Source organism: Ambystoma mexicanum, chromosome 13 (assembly GCF_040938575.1).
Source record: "Ambystoma mexicanum isolate Mex_15411 chromosome 13, UKY_AmexF1_1, whole genome shotgun sequence".
NCBI lineage: Eukaryota > Metazoa > Chordata > Amphibia > Caudata > Ambystomatidae > Ambystoma > Ambystoma mexicanum.
The window spans coordinates 52091527-52109438 of NC_090938.1; the positions used below are offsets into that span (position 1 = coordinate 52091527).

At 45.0% G+C, this 17912-nt stretch overlaps 1 protein-coding gene across 2 annotated transcripts in view; it reads left to right on the plus strand.

Moving 5' to 3' along the window:
- Nucleotides 1-10874: 10874 nt before the first annotated feature.
- IKBKE (inhibitor of nuclear factor kappa B kinase subunit epsilon) overlaps nucleotides 10875-17912 on the plus strand; it is a 169277-nt gene continuing 162239 nt past the window's right edge. Inside the window, exons 1-2 of one of the 2 annotated variants that reach the window (XM_069633177.1) lie at nucleotides 10875-11043; nucleotides 16184-16236. The gene's annotated coding sequence lies outside the window, so the exon portion shown is untranslated. The remainder of the gene's footprint in view (nucleotides 11044-16183; nucleotides 16237-17912) is intronic. The other variant, XM_069633176.1, reaches the window with a different exon arrangement.

Sequence of the window (17912 nt, forward strand, 5' to 3'; positions counted from 1 at the left end):
CTGCTGGTGACCGGGTGCCTGTCCATTATAATGTTATAGGATGACAGGCCAGGGAAGCTCTGTCCCTACGCTGAACTAGCGACAAGGAGGGATTTATTATCATTTATGGTGGTGTAAAGCAACGGTGATGCCGCCGTGTTGGAAATACCTGTGCAAACAAATGGAGTGCTTCAACAGAAACGCATACTTTGCTATGCGAAATTAACTGCATGTGTCTCTCCATGAACATTTTCAATGTTGGCCCTTGGAGTCATTGCTACAAATCATTTGCAAATGCAATTAGTCCGTTCATCTCTGGCAGTTGTTTGTTAAATAAAAGTACTTTCCAAATTCTAAAATGTAACCGTTTTCTTTTAAAATCACGTGTATCATTTTGAAATGTAATGTACCACGTTATACATCGCTGTATGTTTATTTGCAGGTTCTGCGTCACGGTACATACTGTTGCTTTTTCCTTGCTGTCATGGAAAGCGAAGAGGGGCTATGTATGGAACAACCGCCTTTCCTTTTGATGGTGGCCATCTTGAAAAAGGATTTTGTTTAACCAGAAATCCCATTTTCCCGTGGCACACGCTAATGCTGTGCACAGCTATACTATTATTGTCAAATCCTATTGCGTCTATGTCCTGTACTGTGAAAGGTGGTTCTTAACGCAACATTTACTTTGTTAACGGATGGCTTTCTTTTTTGATAGGACAGCTAATAAGGCCATTTGCGAACAGAAATTAGGAAAGACGTATCAAACAGTGATATGGGGGAGTGGGTGGCCGGTGCAAAAATATTGTGTGTTTGTTATTTCTAAGGTTGGGGCAGTGTTTGTCATGTTCCTTCATTACAGTAGTGCTGTTGTTTCTTGGGGAGGATGGATGGCCTTAGCTGATGTCATTTTCAGATAACTAAAACGTTTGCTGAAAGTATGCAATGTGCACTACATTGTTAATGGATAACGACCAATACGTGTTGGCGCTGTGCAAGGCACATTTTGCAGGTGGACGTTCCTATATCAATATGAAATCTGTTTCCACATTGTCCACGACACAAACATCTTGCTGTTAAGTGTTTACGGATTCTGGGACACGTTACCGTGCTGTACACCAATATATTGTCAAGTGGTATTCTCCGCAAGGTGTTTAAATAAGTCATAAATTGCTTTACATTATGGTTACGTGGCACTACTGTAAACCGATCATCTTTAGAAAAAAAACTTTGCAAGACGGACGGTATGGTTAAGTTGCTCTGCTGAAAACCTGGGAAATTCAGTATAAAAAAAACATTGTTAAAGGGACGTTATGGTTAAATTGCCCTACTAAAAACCCATAAAATTCACACAAAAAAACTTTGTTAAGGGGACGTTATGGTTAAGTTGCCCTACCAAAAACCTGTGCACTTCACCAAAAAAACTTTTCAAACGTGCCATTATGGTTCAAAGTAAAACCGAAAACCCCCTGAAACTCGCCAGTTACGGTAGGCTAATCGACCATAACTGCCCGCACCACTGTCCTCTGCTAACACGAACACCCAGGACATGAAAGATGGCATCACAAATGTCATTAATGACATCACTGATGACATCACATGTTATGGTAAGCTAAGCAACCATAACTCGCGCCACCACCATGCACTGCTAAGACTAACACCCAGGAAATCAAAGATGACATCACAAATGTCATTGATGACATCACCGGTGACATCATATGTGCATTTCGTTTTCATGCACAGCCTCCACAAGGGATTGTCATTACAATATTGGCAGAAACGTATCACAGATCATTGAAGAACTTTCATATGCCAAATAGTTCCTTGAGCAATGCATTGCAAAAAAATTCCATTGCATTACTGAGTTCTTTCAGTACATGAACGCACTCATGAAGAAACATAGGCATTGTCTGCAGCATGCACTATCGAGGTGCAATATTCGAAATCTTCCCATGTTGGATACTAAATTGATAAATGCTTCCATTACAGAATTTTGCATTCTGTGAAAAATAAATAACTGCAAATTCTTCCCTTACTGCATAATTGTACTATTACACACAAAAGACTAAAGAGACCACAATACATACAAATAGAAGCATATACAGGGAACGTAAAGTAAGCAAAAAAAACTGCAGTATTACCAGAAAGTGTTCATAACCGAACTAATTAACTTCATGCACAGAATAGATTCTTGTGTTTCAGGATTCCTTCTTCTCCCGTGCATATGTATGATATGATGTAACTGTACCATAAGGATGGTATTGTAAGAATATATGAGAAGGGTAAGGTCTACAAATATAGTACGTTTTACTTTTTTAAATCCTGACTGACAGTGAAGAAAGCCACCTGGCTTACATATGTCAGTGAACAAAAAAAGAGGGAGCTAGACATGTGATGTAATCAGTGAGGTCATCAATGACATTTGTGATGTCATCTTTGATTTCCTGGGTGTTAGTCTTAGCAGTGCATGGTGGTGGCGCGAGTTATGGTTGCTTAGCTTACCATAACATGTGATGTCATCAGTGATGTCATTAATGACATTTGTGATGCCATCTTTCATGTCCTGGGTGTTAGTGTTAGCAGAGGACAGTGGTGTGGGCAGTTATGGTCACTTAGCCTACCATAACTGGCGAACTTCAGGGGTTTTTCGGTTTTACTTTGAACCATAATGGCACGTTTGAAAAGTTTTTTTAGTGAAGTGCACAGGTTTTTGGTAGGGCAACTTAACCATAACGTCCCCTTAACAACGTTTTTTTTTTGTGAATCAATATATAAACAATTCCAAAGGTTAAAAATGTCAACTCATACATATTATATAAAACAATTGTATCATTCAATACACATAAAACAATTAATAAAAGGCCTCAAGCAAAATGAAATCTAGCAAAACGTACGTTCCTTATTACAATTCTTCGTTTTCCAATTCATTTACAGTGCATGGTTTTTCCAATTCGTTTTCAATGTGCTTCAAGAACCAAACTAAGGCAAAAATCAGTGGCCGATGACTTCCATTCATCATTCTAGCCCACAGGGCTTCGAGACAGTTTTCGAAGTGAATGTTGGCAAATTTCATTAGGAAATTGGTTTGGTGCATTTTAAAGTAAGGACAGAATAACACTAGATGTTTCAGTGTTTCTATAGGTTCTTCACAAACTTGAAAGCGACATTTCAAGTAAATTACTTTACCTTTATCCTTGTTCCAATATCCAGACCTTTCCCTTGTGTGAAATTGGGTACATTTTAACCTCATATAGTACTTCCTAGTAAGGTTGCGCGGAAAGGACTCCAGATAGCTATGTTGCGGAGTTCTTTTTTTGTGAATTTAGAATATTCAATATATGATTTGTACTTTTTTTTATATCTTCCAAGGTCTGACACCAGTCGTTTCTTTTTTGCGTAACCAGGTCTTAAACACAACTCATCGGATGTTAGGTTGACCCCAAGCAATAATGCCTGCATTTCCTGATGATATAGATTAAGAGAGTGTACATTGTTAAAAGATAAATTATTTTGCAAATCTTGGTATAAGGAATTAGTGGGCGGGCTGATCATTTTTGCATAATTCGACAATTGTCTCAATTTCCTTCTTGTAGAGAGAGCAATTATACTGAGCTCGTGTCTGATTATGCTATTTAGAAATGCGGCTGGGAGATGCATAGATAATTTCAATAGCCATCCATGTCTAAGCTTTTGTTCATGTTAAGTATGCATATATCCAAGCCATATAGGAGCACACTTTCCACCTTTAAATGAAAGAAATTGATTACTGGGACCAGTGAATATTTGCAGTATTTCACATAGATTATTTTAAGCTGCGAAAGAAGAGGTCTAGCTCTTAGATTTAATTGCTCAGCCCATAAGTTAATTGCGTTCTTATCAGAAATGTAGTATCCAAGATAGATGGTATTAGTAATTGATGGGATAGTAGTATTAAGTATTTGCCATTGGTATTGTTTTTTCTTATTGTTTGAACCAAATGTCATAATCGCTGTTTTAGATGGATTTGGACCCAAATAATTTTTCTAATAAATTCTTTTTGTTTGGAGTCCAGCTGGAGTAGGGTCGAAGATAATGATATCATCGGCGAAAGCTAGCCATTGAAGACGGAATGGGCCGAGTTTGATTGAAAAAAGATTTGCTTCCCCCCCATGAATGGTCCATGTCTGCAATATAAAGGTTAAAAGAGGATAGCGGCTAGATTACAGCCCTGCTTAAGGCCGAGAAATGATTGTATTGAATCGGTGGTACGTCATTCACCAGTAATCCTTATTCTATAGGCTGCATCCGTATGGAGTTGAACAAGCCAATAGATCAATACCGGGGGAATTCCTAGTTTCACCAATTTGGACCACAGGATATTTCAGATAACGGAATCAAAAGCTGCAGACATGTCAATCAGAGCTATGTATACTGGGCATGCATTTTTACAATTTGCACCAAATAGCATATGTGACATAATGGTGCCATTCAAAGTGGTACTCATAGCTTTTCGAAAGCCGGTTTGGCATTTAGAATATATACTATGGTTTCCGACATGCTGTTCTAGATCATAAAGTAGCAAAATGGCAAAAATGTTGGCTTCCGTATATTCATGAAATGGGCCGATAGTTCCCCGGTAAAGATGGATCACCCTTTTTGTAAATGGGAATGATGTTAGAGGTTGCCCAGGACTGTAGAATATACCCAGTATGAATTATTGAGTCAAATTTAGATTTCAGAATATTTTGCCAAAAAGTGGGGTCAGACTTATAGACACAGGGCGGAAGGCCATCGGGCCCAGCAGATTTAGAGAGTGTCAATTTACTAATTGCGCATTGTATGTCATCCAGAGACCATTGGAAACGTCCCAGCTCTTTATAGCACTTAGGAAGGAATGTTTGAGTTACGAATCTATCTGGGAGTTTGAATTTGGTTGAGATGTATTCCCTCCAAGTCTTCGCAGGGATGAGATTAATAGATGGAACTTTATTTTTAGCATTTGTCCCTTTAATGGTCTGCCAAATGAGCCGTGTGTCGTGTTTACATATGGCTTTAATCAAAGCGCAGTTCACTTTATTATAATTCAATATACACACATCCATCATCTTATTTTTAAATTTCAACAGTACCTTTTTGCGCAGTATGTGATAATTAGGAGTGCAAAGTATATTGTATTTCAGATTCCTCAATTCCTTCTTTTTTTGTCATTTTAGCATTTTACTTCTGGATCAAAATGGTCGGGGGTGGTTAAGGGCGGTTACAGAATATTTTGCTTGAAAATGTAATAGTGCCTTATTGATCACTCTTGAGAAAATAGCTTCCTTTTCAGCAAGCGTCGTATGATGGTATATTCTGTTATTCATAATGTTAGTAGATACAGACGATGCAAATTGTTTGCATAAACCCGGATTCCATCAAAGAGATGTATTATCACGATGGACCTCAGGGAGGGACAATACAAGGGCAACGTTTAACAGTGAGTGGTCCAATTGTAGACATATTGATAGAGGAGCGTGATTTCCATTTATTATAGGATGGATTGTCACGGCACTTGCTAAGGGGCTGATAGTATGAGATAGACATATATAGTCAATCATAGGGGGTTTTACACCCCGACTCCAAGTGAACTGAGGTCCATTAACATCACATTTGACCATATCAAGGTCTCAATCGTGAAAGTAAGTCTTCTACATTGCTCCTCTCCTCTTAGCTAAGATTGAAACACTACCTGCCCGGGAATCAAGCCGATTCTGGTAGCACTTGGAATTAAAGTCCCCACCAATTATAATATCACAATCACCCTTTTGTGAGAAAAGATTTTCAAGACAGTTATCCATTTCGTCAAATATAGATTCAATTGGAGTGACCACAGGATTCCAATACAGTTTTATTAGTAAAATAGATTTAGTTTTCTTATTTGGCAAGCTCAGCATTACACACAGAAGTTTGCTTGATTCCCAGGCAAGTTGCATGTGACATGAGATGTTATTGTTCACTGCAATCGCTAGTCCACCAGATGGGCCACCACCATTATCCCTAGTAACAAAAGTTCAATATGTTCTATACCCTGCAACAGTCAATAGATGCGTTTTCATTGTTTCTTGTACCATCATAATACAAGGGTGCGCACTTGGAGATAGAGTATGAAACCAATGCTGAAAATTGTGAAAGCCACAAGAATTCCAGGAAGTAATGGTAAACTTCCTTACTATGGATGGCTAGGGCGCAAGTGGAGCAGTCTTAGAATTCACAATCATTTTTAACATGGGTTCCAGCCATACCATGTCTTTGTTGTTCGCAGCTAATTTTAGTAATTGAGCAAGTGTTTGAAGCTGCTCGTTTGACTTGGCTTTGGAATCCAAGAATTGGCCCGTAGTGGTATCTACATCTTGATAAGAGTATGATAAGAATTCTTGGGCACTCCCTTCATTACCAAAGGTAGATAGGGAGAGACCTTGTTCCTTTAGTTCCACCCTATATGACCACACACATTTCAGAATCGTTTAAGAGGGAAGGTAACATATCATTTTATGGTTATTAGTTCTTGCCAAGGAAATCCTAAGGAGGTCCGTACTTGTGAGATTCCTTATTTGTGGAATGCGAGTTAGAACCGCAAGTAAGAATGCTCGATTAATGCGGGCCTTACCGAGGGAATCAGGAGTTCCTTCTAGACCTAGAATGTTAACTTCCTTTACGCTTGATTGAGAATTGGTTCCAGTGCCAGCTGGCATGGATTCTGTGGCAATAATGTCATTTAATACATTACTGATGCTAAAGTCCACTTTTGGAGGAATTATGTCCACCAAAGAAGACAAAGAAGTTTGGGCATCAGATTTACCTGCTAGTTCGTTAATTATTGTTTCAGATGTAATGAGTCCCTCCTCAAGCGCCTTTCTGAGAGTTTCCAGAATTTGAGCAGGATTATCGATATTAATTGGATTACTTGAGGGGTTAATACAATTCTTAGAGGGTCCTGTCCCATTGGAATAGGATTCTTGGGGATCGCTAGGTATAGGGGCAATTGTCGTGGATTTACCTTGATTACCATTTGAATCGACAGCAAAAACTGGCATGACATTCTCAGATAATGCCCGCACTTTACTGCCACCATTAACTATGAAAAAAATTCTCATTGTTGGAAGGGGTTATGGCGTTACAAGTATGATGACTACCTAAACATGCTTCGAGGTTAGATTTCCTCTTCTTGAGCAAATCTTGAGGTTGTAGGATTGCAATTAGAGTAGACGTGTCAGATGGTACCTTAACCAAAGATGTCGAGGCAGCTGTAGTACAACTCCTTCCACGAATTGGGAAGTATGCCTTTAGATTTTCTTTTGGTAATTTCCCCATTGAAACGGGTAGAGCTGGAATTGCCTTTATAGATTCAAGCGGACCTTTAAATCCCTTATTAGTTGGGGAGTTAGGTGGCACGCCATTCTGGGTTTTAGGGACAGGAAGGGTCTTTTTATTCAAGCTCTCAGGTAGTGAAGAGTAGTCCATCGGTTTAATAGTAGGGACCAGTAAGAGTGCTTGAATCTCACTTGATAGTTGGGCTACATCCATGTGGTCCTCCTCAGTAATTTCGGATGATTGCATCTTGGGAGAGTCGTTCACTCTTTTAAGGTTGTCAATAGCAGCCTTATTGACATTGTTATGCTTCTTTTTTGACAAAAGTAGAGCTTCCTTTTGTCGTTTGGCCGTACGTTTAAGCGCACGTAAATGCAGTTTTTCTGAGCAATGAGACATAAAGCCAGCTGACCCATGACTATCCTCATATAAAGTCTGATTATGTTCCATCTGATTCATAACATTTAGAAGCGCAGATGGACTGTCTGGATTATCCGTTTCAATAGTGGCCGCAGTATTCGCAGTTTCAGGCAATGACGAGGGATGTTTTAGTTCCTCTATAGTGAGCCTCAGGGCCTTTAGTTCGGCATTAATACAGCATGTGCAAGTTGTAGTATCTTTAGAAGTAGGTTCTATATCATTGATGGGGAGCGATGGAACAATGATACTTGGCTGCTCCTCAGAAGCACATTGCATACTTTTTCCACAAAGCACCAGTGTTTGTAGAATAGTAGGTTCTTTAGGCTGCATTTGCTTTGGTATCATAATTGATTCCCATCCTAATATAAATCCTTCTGTTCTGTCGATTTCGATGAGATTTGCTTCATGGAATACTTGATTTCTCTTAGTTCGAGGTGTGATAAATCATGCACCTTATCGAGAAGGTACAGAATCCTAATTATCACTGGAAAAGTGGGAAGTTGGGACCCTTCAAAATTATCAGAGGACAGGTTCTTTGAGAAGGACCCTTGCTGACTGTAATTCATCAAGGGATGACTTAATTCCGGCGAATAAATAAATAGTTCGAGAATATTTTCTTTTTTTATGTCAACATTCATTGAACAATTACTCACTTTATCACGAGATAGTGGTTGCCGGCATGGCGAGGAAGGGTCAGCAGTAAAGGGCATCGTTGAGTACGGCACCTTCTCACGAGCCCGTGCTACTGGGGGGCGGGGTTAGCATTCCTATGGAACGGAGAACCTGCCTATCTAGATTCGCCATGGTCTCCAGCCCTAATTGAAAAGAATCATTCCCAAAGGGACATGTTGTTAGTGATTTCGATCATACTTTTTTGTCAATACCATGCTCAGGTGCTTCTGTAAGCAATACATTTTCACCCTGCAGAGTAACAGGCTCAGGTGCTAAATCGAGGAAGGGCCCGACACTGACCCTGTTCGAGGGAACATGCATCTGCACCATATGAACCGGTAATGCCACAGGAAGGTTGTTATTAGCTTTAAACATAGGTACCTCAAAAGACAAGGGATCAACATAGGAGGCATTGCCTGAACAAACCATCGAGTCAATAGTATTACATGTAAACCCTGGTGGGACAAATTCAATGCAGAGTCCGCTGCGTAAGCCACTGGTCATTTGACTAAAAGGTTGCAGAGGCAATATAGAAGTAATGAGCGACTCTCACAGATTATAGGAATCACTACGCAACAAATAATAGGTCAATTGTATACAAAATTTCTCAGAAGTGAGGTCAATCAGGAAATAGAGGGAGGGCCCCTGCTCACCCTCTCAGCCTAACAGCCCAACAGTACACTTCCTGCACTTACGAATGTGCGAGCGAAATGCGCGAGTACACTAGTTTTAGTAGGAATCCTGGGAGCTTGAGGGCGGGGGCAATCCACGCTAAGGATCTGCAAGTAAGAAACGTGGTTGTTAGCGTATAGCACGTTTGCTACGCGTTAGTGTTTACACAATAGTATGACCTCAGACCCAGCCCACTCAAGGAAAGCCCAGCCTACACAGGAAGCCCAGGACGAGCCCACTCCCAGCAAATGTCCGGAAGATCCAGTAGATTTTGTTCATAAAAGTCACAGAGTGTATTTACTTTGGATCTTGAAGTCTGTGTCCCAGAATCAGGCGTTTCGACTTAGAAAAACCGCAGCTCTTCCTCTTGTCCTTACAGGACTTGCTGCATAGAAGCAGGGGGACAATCAACTCGGATAGTGTCTTCAGCACAACAGTACACTTCCTGCACTTACGAATGCATACAAAACTTTTAAAAAGCCCAGGCGAGCGCACACTCCCCATGCGGATGGTCGAGTTCCTTACAGACCCCACCCCTGTCAAGTATGGGGTTCCGCAGGGCTCCTGCCTGTCTCCACTCATCTTCAACCTATATGTTGAATCCCTTGCACAGACCCTTAGCAAACAATGTCCATTTCCATGAATATGCAGATGACATGCAAATATACTTCTAAATTTCAATCCCTGCACAAGTCCACATCCTCAAAAGCTGTCCCCTCAACATCACCACCAGGATGGCCACCCACTTCCTCAACTCTAGGCTTCCAAAACTGAACACCCCCTCATCTTTTCCTACAGACACAAACCCAAGAACTCCACCTTTCCTTCACACATCACATAGATGCTGTCACCAAAACATGCATTATACAATTACATCTCCTACGCAAAATCAAATGTATCCTTCCTCCTGACGACTTCTGCACCGCAGACCAAGCAATGGATATCTCTAAGCCGGACTATGGCAATGACCTCTTCAATGGACTCGGTAACAACACCCTTGTGCCCGTGCAGACCATGCAAAATGCAGCAGCCAGACTCACCCTTGGCTCACCCAAACATTCAGACATCACCTCAGCTGTCGCCCAGCTCCACTACCCCAAAGAGTTGCCTTCAAAGGACTCTGCATTGTTTTCCAAGCCATCCAACACAACACAACATTTTACCTTCACGACAACCTCAGACCCATTAACCATCATTGCCTGGGCTGAATGTCACTGTTGCTTTTTGCCTTCAGCTTCCTGAGGTTGGGATGGCTTACGCCCTCGTAGGCCAGTGGCTGGCTCTGCCACTGGTCTTGGGAGCCCAGTTCTATTAATTTGTCTGCTTAGACATATTTTTCTAGGTTGGATGGCCTTCTGAATTGTGTTGAAGTTTGGTTTTGGACTGCCTGCTGCCCCCTTCATTCTTCACCACTGACTGTGCTGGCTATGGGTTTTGAGAGCTGAAGTCCCAAACATCTGGTGGAGAGCCACACCATGAGTAAAATGGCTCTTGCAGAGAGAGAGAGAGAGAGAGAGAGAGAGAGAGAGAGAGAGAGAGAGAGAGAGAGAGAGAGAATGTATGTGTGTAAAAGTGCGGCTGCTTGTGCAGTACACACATGCTGTGTGTGAGTATAGCTTCTATGCTGCCTGTGTGTGTGTGCATGGTCGTGTTGGGAAGAATGGTGGGTGCACTGCAGCTGTCATCCCAGTCGAATAATGTTTCAGTGTCGACGTGAAGCTCGCGCCTCTGTAAAGCCGTGCCTTCGTTCTGCATATAGAGGGCGTCGCGCCTTTAAAAGGCGTGGTCTCAGTAAAAGGTTAGGAGGAAGTGGCTGTTCATTGTAAGACTGAAACCCAGAAAGTGCCTGGGTCGCTTTTATTGTAGTCTGGTGGTGGGACCCCTGACCCTGGGCTGGAACTGCTATCCCGACCCGCCGGACTGGCCCTGCCTTGTAGCGCCCACAGGATACGCACTGCAGCCAGCTAGGCGCCGCGGGTGAGTCTGCGCTTTACCTCCCTGCCCTTGCATCTGCTCCTGGCCTCTGTTTGTAGTCATTATCTGCACCGCATAGTGCGAAAGTATAAGTGTTTGCAGTGCAGTTTACCAACGGGACGGTGTCTAGGCGCTTTCATTGTGTTGGACTGAGCTCTGAAAAGACTCCGGGGCTTTTGGAATGTGTACAGTGTGTGACTGCAAGTTGGCCCATATATAGGGTGAGTACTTGCTTATCACGATATGGCTTTCTCTTTACAGTGTGGGAACAGTTGTTTGTGACCCCATTAGTCTACGCGTTTCTCAGAAAGCTAAATGCAGCTGCTGATTGGGCCAGCTGGAGCTGGGGCTTTTCGCCCACCGGAAGCATACATGGTGGTCTCGCCTAGCTTTCATTTCCCATCGAGGTACTAGAGCTCCCAGGGGAAACCCAACGACACGTCCTCGACCCGTGCCCCAATGGGTGTTCTTCTTAGACAAGCCAATGCACTCCCTTTATCATCCATTGAAAGACGAAAGTCCGACTTGTTCCCGCTTGCCTGCATTTTGAATGCAGATCTGTGCAACGGGGGCCCAACCAGCCGAGCTATCGCACAGGCTGTTGGCCAAGATGAAATTTCATGGAACTTGTCCGAACCTGGGAACGAGGGGAAACAAGAGAACATTCATGTACCCCGTGGGCCAGACACCCCCGATCCATGCTTTGTAGATTGTAGCAGCCTGGTTACTTCTCGGTAATCCCCATCACTCAGAATCCTAGTCTTCCTCGTCACAGTCTGTATCCTGTGAACATAGGACTACGAAGACGATGGACCGGGGCCCGACCTGCTCTCCTACGAGTCCCTGCGCCCAGGTCTGGACCAGGTCATCCAGGCTACTGGTGGCATGAACATATTGCCCATGTCTCAAGTGTCATCGCCACTTCGAAGCGGATCAGCACCCAGGGCTCTGGTACTTCCAGCGTGCACGCACCTCTGGGTGCACACCTGCCTCCCCTCTTTTCCACCTCCTTCATTTTTTGCTTTTCCATTTGAAGCGGGGCCCCGCAAACGGCACCGGCCTTGTATACAAGATCCGTTTGCATGACCTCACTCGTGTAGAGGGGTGTTTGCGCCCTTGACCTCTGACCCCCGAAGTTAGTGTCGGCTGAAGCCCGCGCATGTCGCAAGGCTGGACTGTTTCTCCTCTTGTGCCGGTCCCAGGAAGTTCGTCACTTCCGCTTTTCACCTGCACTGCTGCACACTCACACATCCTTGCAGCATGTTCAAAGCGGTGGAACTGTGCAGGGGTGCGGGTTTTATAGGGAAGTGCATGTGTGCTGCCTTTCTGTAACTCTTTTCTTTTGAGTCCATGAACTCTTCGTTTTTGCTGTCTAATTCGATCCCACAAGCCTTATATCCCCCCACCAGACGCTCACAGGAACCCCAAAGGATATAGCAGGGGTCTGCAACCTTACTCTACCCACATGTTTGGGACTGACTTCCGGGACTCCTTGCCATTGACTATGCTTTCTTGGTCTGATGGGAGTTGTAGTCCAAAACATCTCGTAGCCAAAGGATTGCAGACCCAGGACTAAATGTTAGACGATTGGTCTTCAAACATTTGTAGCCTGGGCCCCCCTGAGAAAAATGTGGGCAGGCTGGGCACCCCCAGAAATGCCAAATGTCCAGTAAGTCCAAATCGAATTGTATTGCGTGCCGCACCTCGCTCCCTGTATAGTCCCTGAGTTCCCCCACTGGTCTCACTCCTAGCCCAGTCCCAGGGCTCTCCCCATCATAGACCCTGGCCTCTCCTCACCCGGCTCCCACCCCTATCCCATAGCTCCCCCACCCTGCTCCTAGCCTAGTCCCAGGGCTCTCCCCATCATAGACAAGGCCTCTCCTCACCCGGCTCCCACCACTAGCCAATGCCTCCCCAACACACTGCGAGCACAGGCCCAGGGCTCCGCCTACCCCACTCCCTGTATAGTCTCACCCTCTCCAGAAATAACCCAGGGATCCCCCACCTGCTCCAAAACAAACCCATGGCCCCCCTCCTTACCTCATTTAATCCCAGTCCTGTTTTGTTCCTGCAACTCGATTCAAACCTCCTGGAAGCGCGCTCTCTGGAAAGCGATAGCGCGCTTTCCAGGATGTCTATTTCCTGGGTCAGCCACTCCCAATGACTCAAGCCTGGGCCTGTCACACTGTGCGGCAGAGGCAATGGTAGGATGGGATATGCACAAACATGCATGTCCCATCCAATGCTGGCTTCTTCTTTTCTCCCTTTAACAACATTTTTTGGTCATTTCAGGCTAGGACCAGGGTCGTACTGGCCTATAAGGCAATAGGCCCAAGGCTGAACCGAAAACACAAAATGTTGGTGTGGGCCAGTTTTTTTTTTTTTTTTGCTCAAAGTGGGCCACTTTTTTGGCCAATGTGGGCCAGTTTGCTGAGTAACTTAACTATTTATTAAAAACATTTTGAGTCCATCACGCCAGAAGCCCGCAGGCCTCGGGGCGCGCAAACAACAAAAAACAAGGCAGACCAAAGAAGCAATACGATGCTAATTAGGTGAAATTTTAAAAAGATATGTTTTCAGATCCGTCTTAAACTTTAAAGGAGTATCAATCGGTCTAATGCACAGGGACCTTGAGAATTAAAGCTGCACCCACCTGCCTTTTACAGCTTAAACCTGGGTTGAATCAGTCTAAGATGCTGTTGCGATTTAATAAAACGACTTGGAGCATATAGCTGGATGCGCGCCTTAAGATATTCGGGGGCAGCATTCACCACACATTTGTGAGTTAGTGTTAAAATTTGGTGGGTGATGCAATGTTTCACTGGTAACCAGTGTAGGGCCCTTCTGGCCAGAGTAACATGAGTGTGTCTGGCCAAACCAGCAACAGCCCGTACTGCAACATTCTGGGTAACCTGAAGCGAGGCTATGACAGAGGTGGCGCAACCAGTGAACAAGCTGTTGCAGTAGTCTAGCCGAGTGTTCACAAGAACTCAGGCGAGAGTAGCCGGGTTCTCTTGTGTAAGAATGGGTTGTATATTGTGTATGTTTGTTTATCAAACCACAAGCGGATCTGGCCGCAGCCGCATGATGACGCATGGAGAGCTCAGCATCCAGAATCACTCCAAGAGTTTTTACTTTTTGTTGTACTACAATAGTCGTGTCCATGATTATGAACTTTGCATATTCTCCTGAGAGATCTCAACTTTTGGCTGGGAGCGGCAATTAGAAGCTCTGTTTTGCTCACGTTTAAAACAACGGAATTTACAGCCATCCAGACGTGGATGGACCTGTAGATAGCGCTCAAAGTTTGAGTCTGCAAGGTATGAGCCTGAAAGTTTGATGACAACTTGAGTGTCGTTGGCGTAATTTGCCACCAACACACCAAAGCTAAGTAGTAGGAGCAGAAGGGGAATCATAAAGATGTTGAACAGCATCGGAGCGATGCAAGACCTCTGGGGGACACCACAAGTAATGAAGGAGGGGCCAGAAGAGGCATCACCCACACTGACTTGTGCAGTCCTTGGACCCAAAAAAGAGGCGATCCAGAGAGCGGCTTTTGGTGAGCAGCCCGCAACTGACTGAAGTCTTTCGGCAAGAAGATCATGATCTACAAGATCGAAACCCAAAGACGGATCTAGCTGCATCAACGCTGATAAGAGCCCATGGTCCATATTCTCTAGCCAATTGGCCTCGAGATCCAGCATAGTCGTCTCAGTGCCAAAGCCTTTCCTGAACCCAGATTGTCAGGAGAGCAAGCTAGTACAAGCCTTGACATAGTGCTGAAGTTGCAAGTGTCCCACTTTATTCAGAACCTTCAGCAGGAGCGGCATGTTTGTAATGGGCAGATAATTATCTGGGATAAGGGGGGGGGGGTCCAAGGATTCCTTTTGTTTAGTAGGGGCGTTACCCAAGCCTCTTTTAGAAAGAGGCTGACACTACCTTCAAGGAATGATGATTGATACATTTGGTGACCCACAGACTTGGAGTTTCTCGACATTCTATAAACAGACTCGCCGAACAAGCGTCGCTATGACAAGAAGTAGGCTTCATGGCGGCGATGGTTTCTGACACTAATAATTCAGAACAGGGCGTGAAATCAATAGCAGGTGGTTGAGCCTGTAAGAAAACTGCTGCTTTATGAGCTACCGCTGCTATCTCGTGTGGTGTACACACATCCGTAACCTGTAGGGTATTGGTTTGATGCGTAACACCCTTCTTAACGAAGACATCATGGATGGCCTGACACCAACGCTTGTCTTTTACAGGAACGGAAGCAGAAGGTTTACTCTTGACTCATTTAATATTGAGAACAATTCATTCGAATCAGACTTGGCATTGAAAATTCTATTGTAAGAATCGGACTTTGCTTTTATAATATTTATTTATTTGGATTTGTAGAGCGCACTGCAGCCCGCGGGTATCGAGGCACTATAAGAGGAGCGTAACAAGGCTTGATTCTGGGTTACATGAATGCCCGCCACAGAGTTAGACTTATTGCAGGGTACATGGTTACAAGTACAGAGGTGGATACGGTACATGTTACAAACGTTGCAGCCACATAACTGGATACAGAGTAAATGCATACAGTGTTAAACAAAGAGCCTAGTTTTGATGTCCTTGCATAAAGCCGCATGAGAGTCAATGAGCCTAATGTGTGGATGGAGGGCGTTCCAGTGGGTGGCAGCCAGGGTTGGGAAGCTACTGCCACCAGCACAAGCTTCACGTATTTTAGGAACAGTTATCGTGTTGGAGTATGGTGTTCTGGTTGGCCAGGTACCAAAGGGCTTGGAGATCCTTTGGACCAAGTAGGGGGGGGGCAGGTCTTGGAGACACTTGTGTGTCAAGGCAAGGGTTTTGAAAGTGATCCTTTCCTTGACTGGTAGCCAGTGGACCTGCCGCCTGAGCCCTGAGATATGATCCCTGCGTGATAGCCCTGTGGCGGCCCTAAGGGCATTATTTTGAGCTAGCTGTAGTTTAGCAAGATTTTCTCCTGATAATAGCCTCCTTATATTGCTTAGCAAGCGTCTTATATGTAGCTAAGGTGAGATTAGATGGATTTTTATGCCAGTCAAGCTCTGCAGCTCATTTCTTCTGTCTAAAGGAAGTGATAGCATCATTAAATCAAGTTTTTTTTTTTTAATAGCTTCGGATTTAACGATTCGGCTCTTGAGAGGCGCCAGCAAATTAGTAACCACGGTAAGTGATTTGGTTAAATGGTGCGCAACATCGTCTGCGCTTTCGAATTCGTCAAGGGGGCCTTGTGTCTTTAATAGAAGTGGTGCGAAAATTTCCCGGGTTATGCAGCTAATAGTCTTGACCAGTGTTGCAGAATACATATTCTTGAAAATACATAGTTTGCATCACATTTTATCAACCCACCCACCCCCTTTGGGCACTATTGAAACACGCCGTCACAAAAGGAATGAATTGCCATTGACAAATGTGGGCCACTTTTTCATTGGTGCCTGAGTCAATTTTATGGCCCAGTGCGACCATGGCTCGGACCCACGCCCCTCTGCACCCCTGGAATTAGGCTGCGCCCCTATCAAGGATGGCACTGTCAAGAGTGGCACAGGGCACCCAGGTAGGTTTTGGGTGGCTGTGCTGGTGTAAGGTGACAGATAAGCACAGACAGCAGGAAGCTCAACAAGAAAGAAGAGTAGGCAACAGAAGCTGTGAACAAAAAAGGGGCAGGGAACACAAAGGTACAAACAAACTGGATTCCCTCTTGGGGTGTATGCAGAAAATGTGTTCCATGGACCTTTGGAAACTCCAGCCTTCTGCACAGATTGCTATTACAGGAGCCCACTCTGTATGCTCATGGCTGGGAACAACAGCTATGGGTGTGGGTACAGAAACAGTATAACTGGAATGGATAACTTAAGGGAGAACCAAAGACTCAAGGAAGAGAAGGACAGGGATAAAGAACAGGGGGTTGCAAACAAGGAAGAGAGCAAAGGAGCAGTAGCCAGGAAACAGGGGGGCTGCAAACAAGGAAGCAGGGCTGGAGTAACGGATGGCACAAGGTGCAGGCAAACTGTGGAGGACTGCAGAAAACTGTAGTAGGCTGCAAGGCAGGGAGTCCAGAGGAGCAGGACAGAGAGCTGTAGCAGGCTGCGGACAGAGAGCCCAGAGGAGCAGGGCTGCAAAGGAGCGAGCCCAGAGGAGCAGAGCAGCGAGGCAGGGATCCCGGAGGAGCAGGGCAGGGAGCCCAGAGGAGCAGGGCAGCGAGGCAGGGAGTCCAGAGGAGCAGGACCGAGAGCTGTAGTAGGCTGCAGACAGGGAGCCAAGAGGAGCAGGGCAGCAAGGAGCGAGCCCAGAGGAGCAGGGCAGCGAGACAGGGCGTCCAGAGGAGCAGGACCGAGAGCTGTAGTAGGCTGCAGACAGGGAGCCAAGAGGAGCAAGGCAGCGAGGCAGGGAGCCCAGAGGACCAGGGCTGCAGGCAGAGGAGTGTAACAGGATGCAAGGCAGGGAGCCCAGAGAACCAGGGCTGCAGGCATAGGAGTGTAGTAGGCTGCAAGGCAAGGAGCCCAGAGGAGCAGGGCAGCGAGGCAGGAAGCCCAGAGGAGCAGGACAGCAAGGAGCGGGCCCACAGGAGCGAGGCAGGGAGTCCAGAGGACCAGGGCTGCAGGCAGAAGAGTGTAACAGGCTGCAAGGCACGGAGCCCAGTGGAGAAGGGCAACAAGGAGCGCTGGAATCAGAAGCAGGAAGATCCGGCAACTTGAACAACATTCAAATCGAGGCTCAAGGCAAAAAGGTGCTGGAAGAACTCCCAATGCAAGAGATTGAGCTCCTTAAATGCAGCCCTGCCCTGTACTGAGGCAGGCTAATTGGCAGCACCTGGAGCAGCACACCTGAAGGCAATCTGCCTC